At 38.5% G+C, this 6,197-nt stretch overlaps 1 non-coding gene across 1 annotated transcript; it reads right to left on the reverse strand.

Annotated features, from left to right (window-relative positions):
* Nucleotides 1-287: 287 nt before the first annotated feature.
* LOC146898853 (small nucleolar RNA R71) lies at nt 288-394 on the reverse strand. The gene has a single exon (XR_015024319.1). It is a non-coding gene; the product is annotated as a small nucleolar RNA R71 (small nucleolar RNA).
* Between the last annotated feature and the right edge of the window lie 5,803 nt (nt 395-6,197).

Below are 6,197 nucleotides of genomic sequence, written 5' to 3' on the forward strand. Positions count from 1 at the left end.
TTGAGGATGATAACTTTGAAATCAAGCCTGCCCTACTTAACTTGGTGCAGCAAAACAAGTTTTCGGGATCCCCCGCCGAGGATCCCAATCTTCACATCTCTGTTTTCCTACTAATTAGTGGAACCCTAAAAGAGAACCAGGAGGCCGTAAGACTTCATCTATTTCCCTTTTCCTTAAGGGATAGAGCTAGCGCTTGGTTCCATTCTCTTGAGGTCGGTTCCATTACTTCATGGGATCAAATGAGGCAAGCATTCCTTGCCCGATTCTTTTGGCCCCCTAAAACTGCTAAACTAAGGGACCGAATCACATGGTTCAATCAAAAAGATGGGGAATCTCTCTATGAGGCATGGGAGCGTTTCAAGGAAATGCTAAGATTTTGTCCCCACCATGGCCTAGAGAAGTGGCTTATAGTCCACACTTTTTATAATGGCTTGTCTTATACCACTAAGATGTCTGTTGATGCAGCTGCAGGTGGAGGTCTAATGAACAAGAAATGCACGGAGGCGTATGCCCTGATGGAATACATGGCTCAAAATCATTACAAATGGACCGATGAGAGAGCCATCACTAGTTCTTCACCCTCCAAAAAGGAGGCAGGTATGTACGAAGTCTCTAACTATGATCACCTTGTTGCTAAGCTTGATGCACTAACCCAAAAATTTGAAAAACTAAATGTTAGTGCTATCAATTCTACTTCTACATCTTCTTCTTGTGAAATTTGTGGTATAACTGGTCATGCTGGAGTTGATTGCCAACTAGGTAGTGCTATTAATGGTGTTGAGCAGATGAACTATGCTCAATACAACGAAGGGATGAGGCAAAATCAAAACTTTTATAAAAACCCTCAGAATCCTTATGGACAAGTAGCACCACCTGGCTATGCAATCAACCGTCAGAAATCTAATTTGGAAATCTTGTTGTAAAACTCTATTGCAAATCAAACTAAACAACTTCAAGAAATTAAAAACCAAACTGGATTTCTAAACGATTCTCTTTCCAAACTCAATACCAAAGTTGATTCTATTGCTACTCACTCTAAAAAGCTTGAAACCCAAATCGTCCAAGTAGCCCAACAAACTGCTGCTAAGGTTAAAAATATTGGGAACGAAAGTGTCAAGCTTTTAGGTGATAAAACCGTGATAGAAGATGTGAAACCACTTGATGAGAACAAAACTCCATCCCCATTAAATCTTGATAAGCTTAACTTGGAGGGTAAATTTGAAAAATTTGTTAACATACTTAGGAAGATTTGCATTAAACTTCCCTTTGCAGAAGCTTTGCCTCGGATGCCTCTATATGCTAAGTTTTTAAAGAAATTTTTTTCAAAGAAAGAGACTATAAAGCATAATGAGACAATAGCTTTGGCCAAGGACACTAGTGCAATCATTCAGAAGACACCCCCTAAGCTTAGAGATCCAGGTAGCTTTGCCATACCTTGTGAAATTGGGAATGAAACCATAAACAAAGCCTTGTGTGAATTAGGAGCTAGTGTTAGTTTGCTGCCTTTGTCCCTCTTTAAGAGGATGGGGATAGGAGAGTTGAAACCTACCGAGTTAGTCTTGAAGTTAGCTGATCGTTCTACCATGAAACTAGTAGGATTTGTTGAGGACATGCCTGTTAAAATAGAAGGGATATACATCCCAACTGATTTTATGGTCCTTGACATTGAACAGGACGATGACATCCCTATAATCCTAGGTAGACCTTTCCTCACCACTGCGGGAGCTCTTGTTGATGCTAAAAATGGTAGGATTGTCTTTCAAGTGAGTGATAAAATGATAAGATTTGAGTTGGAAGGTGTTATGAAAGGTCCCGCTCTTTACTCTTGTTGCATGCTTAAAGATCATGATGTGAACGAACGTTTTATAGCGTCATCTACACAACATGATCTCTATGATCCATTCTAAGGACTTTTTCTAACCGTCAAGCTAATGACTTTAAACTAGCGCTTCGTGGGAGGCAACCCACACATTTAATTGCTTTTGTTTTGTTTGTTTTTCTTTGTTTTAAGTTATTTTGTAGGTAATTGTCCAAATATGATTCGAGAAAAATGAAAGTTTTGAAGCCCCCTGGACCAGAGGGTTGGCACGACCCGTGCTAAGGTTTGCACGGCCGTGCCAGATTTTTAACACACAAAATCCCACCCAAAGTCAGAATGTTGGCACGGCCCGTGCCAAGGTTGGCACGGACGTGCCCGATCTCTTATGGCCTATAACCTCGAAATTTTTCTTCTTCTTCATCCATTCTCAAACACAAACATCTCTCTACCTTCAAACTTCTCTCTAAAACCTCCATAACCATCAACCTTCATACCTTCATATCTCCATCAAAACTCCACCAAATCAATCCAATTCTTCCAAAAATCAATCCTAAACTTCATCCTAAACACAAACCACCAATCAAAAACAACTTTCATCCACCCAAACCCATAATTCACCAAAACCCTATTCCATTAACCTAACCCAAAAAACCACAAATTCTTAACCAAACTCCACAACTAAACTCATAAACCTTACTCAAACATCAACCCCAACCCTAAACCAACCCTTTCCACAAAAAATCTTCCAAACCCTAACCTTCACCCAAACCACCAAAAGTCAACCTAAGGTCAATGACTTCAAGAAAAAGTGGTAAGGAACGAGCAAGATCTTCCGGGGGACCCCCTCCAAAGAGGCAAGCACAAGTCAAGAATCATGGAATCCAGTTTAAAGACAACAAGCAAAGGGATAGGTATAAAATTCTAATCTCTAAACCCTTGCATCCTTCTAGATATCCTGATTCTCACACTTTGAATATGCTAGAGCTTAGTGATGATGTCTATAGGTTGATAGGAAAGCTAGGTTGGACTGATATGTTAACACCTATCAGGGGTTATGAGAATTTCACTTATGAATTTTTAAGCTCAATTGTTTTCACTAAAGATAAGTTGAATTGTGATAACCCCAACCATAGAGTTTCTTTTAGGCTAATGAATATTGACTATGATATGTCTCTTCAGCACTTTTGTGAGGCCTTAGGCTTTGCAAATGAGGGGTATATCCATGATTCTTGGGATCCTAGCCTAATGCTGGTTGACTAGCAACCCGCTGACTTTTGGAAACATACCACCGGTCTTAACAAATTCGTCACTAGAGCCAATAAAGCTAGCAACATTCACAACCCCGTACTTAGGTACCTTCATAGGGTAATGGCTTGCACTATTTGGGGTAGAACCGAGCTAGGTAATACTAGAAGCGATGAACTCTTCATGTTGTGGGCAATGCTCTACAACCACCCCGTCAACACTTATTTCTATTTGATTGATTACCTAGACTTCGTAGGTACTAGGCCAGCCGGTAAAAGAGACATAGTGGTGGGTGGCATCATTACATACATAACTAGGTGTTTTGGAGTGGGTGAGGATGAGGGGATCAAACAAATTGAGGGAAATAATAGGCTAAACATGGACACCCTCATTGCTATGAATTTCATCAAACAACATCCACCTCTCCATCACCAACTCAAGCTTAATGTGCCTATTATGTTTCTACTTCCTAACCCATCTTGGACTATCACCGAGGTGGAAGAAAATTTGTTGTATGGTGATGATGTGCAGGTAATTGAAGAGCAAGATCATGATAAAAGAGAAGGTGCTAACTTGCACCATGATATGGGAGGAAGTGCTAACTTGCACCAAGAGGAAGAGCACCATGGCCATGACACCGATAATCTAAATGAAGATCAAAGATGGGCATGGATGCATAATGAGGTTGAAAGGATAAGCACTGAGCAACAAAGGCAAGGTGTTGAAATCTCCGGACTAAGAAATGATGTCCAAAGGGGCAACCGCCTTCATGAAGAGAACAATGAAATGCTTCGCCGGATGATACAACACCTTCATCTCCAAGGTCCTCCTTATGGACCTCAATAAAAAATTATGAGCTTTCCTCTTCCTCTCTTTCCTTCTCTCTTCTCTCCTACTCCTACTCTTTCTTCTACCCCTTCTTCTTCTTCCTCTACTTCTTCTTCTCTTTTAATTCCTTTTCTCTTTTGAATCATTGAGGACAATGCTTCCCCTAAGTGGGGGGGGGGGGGGGGGGGGGCTAAGAAAGTGTCTAGAGTCTTAGTGTTACAAACTCCCTTGAACTTTATTCTTTTGTTTTGTTTTATAGCGAAAGGCATGATTAAGTAGCTTGTTTTAATGAAAATCATGGCATTAAATTTTTTGTTGTCTTCTCTTAAAAAGGTTGTTTCTTGTACATGAAAGTAATTTCTTGTGTTTTTAGTGTTCTTTCTATACCCACATCATGTTTTATTGTGAAAAATTCTCCAATGAGAAAAGCACCCAGTTGCAATCTTTGAGCAAGTGTATGAGTAGGTATTTTAAGGAACTCGTTCTATCTTTAATGGTAACTTAGACCCTTAAAAGTCTTTAGAGTAAAAGTAATATAAGTTTGTGTGGGAAATAATTAACGTGCTTTATTGTTATATTCTATTACAAATTATTAAAGTTAAATGGGGCAGGAGAATGACACCAACATGTGGGGGAAAAGATACTCCATAACTTCCTAATTGTGGTGGTGACTCCCTAATTGAACTTAAGTTCCAAATCCCTCAAATGAGGAAATAAATTTATCAAAGCTAAGGGAAAGGACAACTCATCCAAAAAGACTTCCTACGTGGAGATGATAAAAAATTTTGCAGCACTACTTAGGGTGATCATGGAATCTAGGGGGAAAGGACAACTCATCCAAAAAGACTTCCTATGAGAAAATGATATCCCCTAAGGAATCTGCAGCCCCTTGTGCTTAAATTGTTAATCTAATTTAATTTTAACTAAATTCCCATCACCCTTCAGAAGCCCTTTTGCTGCTTTTTCTTTGAGCCCAAGCTACTACGTTTTAGTTTTACAGAAAAGCCCTTGTAATTGCTTAGATTTTAAGTCGATTGTAAAGCTATAAATAGAGTAGCTCTCCATCACAAATATTCATCTTTATTCTTGGAATCAATAGTGACAATTGTTTTCTAAATAAAGTTCATCTTTTATTTCTTTTACTTTCTTGTTATTTATTTTATGCTTTCTCTCTTCTCCCCCATGTCTACGATGAACATGAGTGAGTAGACTTCTTTGTCTTGGGATTGTTGGATAAGTCTAATGACGTAATCCGAATCAAACCAAGACTTAAACCTTAATCTTATGTAACCCTAATTTCTAATCTAGATTCACCGTTTTAACATGAATTAACCATTATCAAACTGTGGAAGCGAAAGTGGAGGGTTTGATAATTGTTAATTCATTATTCCAAATATCAATTCATAAAACAAAAGTGGCGTTTTGATATTTGAACAAGGGAATCTACACAAGGATTGCGAAACATGAAAATAGTCTAGCAAACCTTGAGACATATAAAGTTTCGAGCTTCAAGGATTCCAAAGGCAATCACCCATGAAAATAGGTGTGGTTGTTGGTGGAACACACTCACTGAGACCGAAAGGAGATGTGATAGGCTAAAGAGAAACTTGTCTTTAGAAATTAGGAGCAACGTAAGGTTATAAGTTTAAGGGTTTGTTTGTAAAGGATTCGTTATTTATTTTCAACCAACTGAAACCTCCTCTTTTATAAACTTTTTTCTCCTCTAATCATCTTTTAAGGTTAGTTAAATTGAACAAATCCCTAGCGGAACGATACTCTCTTTTACTACTACTTCGATAGACCGTGCACTTTCGGTTTGGCCTATCAATAATAAAAAGAGCCTTGGGATCATTGGTTCATTATAATAACGCATCCTTCACTAGCCAAGACTTTAACTTCTAATTTCATGGTTTACACCTTAATTTCTAAAGACCGGTTTCCCTTAGCCCCTCACCTTTCTGATCAAATCCGGTAAGAGTTTACCCTTAGCAACCAAGCCAATTTCACTGACTTGATTACTAGAAGGAGCTTTTAGGATTGAAACTACACATGTCTCAAGAATTGCAAAGACTATTTCGCTGCCTTTGCAATTCTTGTCTAGATTCACTTGTTCCAATATCAAAGCTCAATTGTCGCATTATGAATTGATATTTGAGATGATGGATTAATAATTATCAAACCCTCCACTTTCGTTTCCACAGTTTGATAATGGTTAATTCATGTTAAAACGATGAATCTAGATTAGAAATTACGGTTACATGAAAGTAGGGTTAAAGCTTGGTTCGATTAGGATTATGTCATTAGA

The sequence above is a fragment of the Medicago sativa genome, chromosome 8 (assembly GCF_051527215.1).
Source record: "Medicago sativa cultivar Bolivia chromosome 8, Bolivia_mono, whole genome shotgun sequence".
NCBI lineage: Eukaryota > Viridiplantae > Streptophyta > Magnoliopsida > Fabales > Fabaceae > Medicago > Medicago sativa.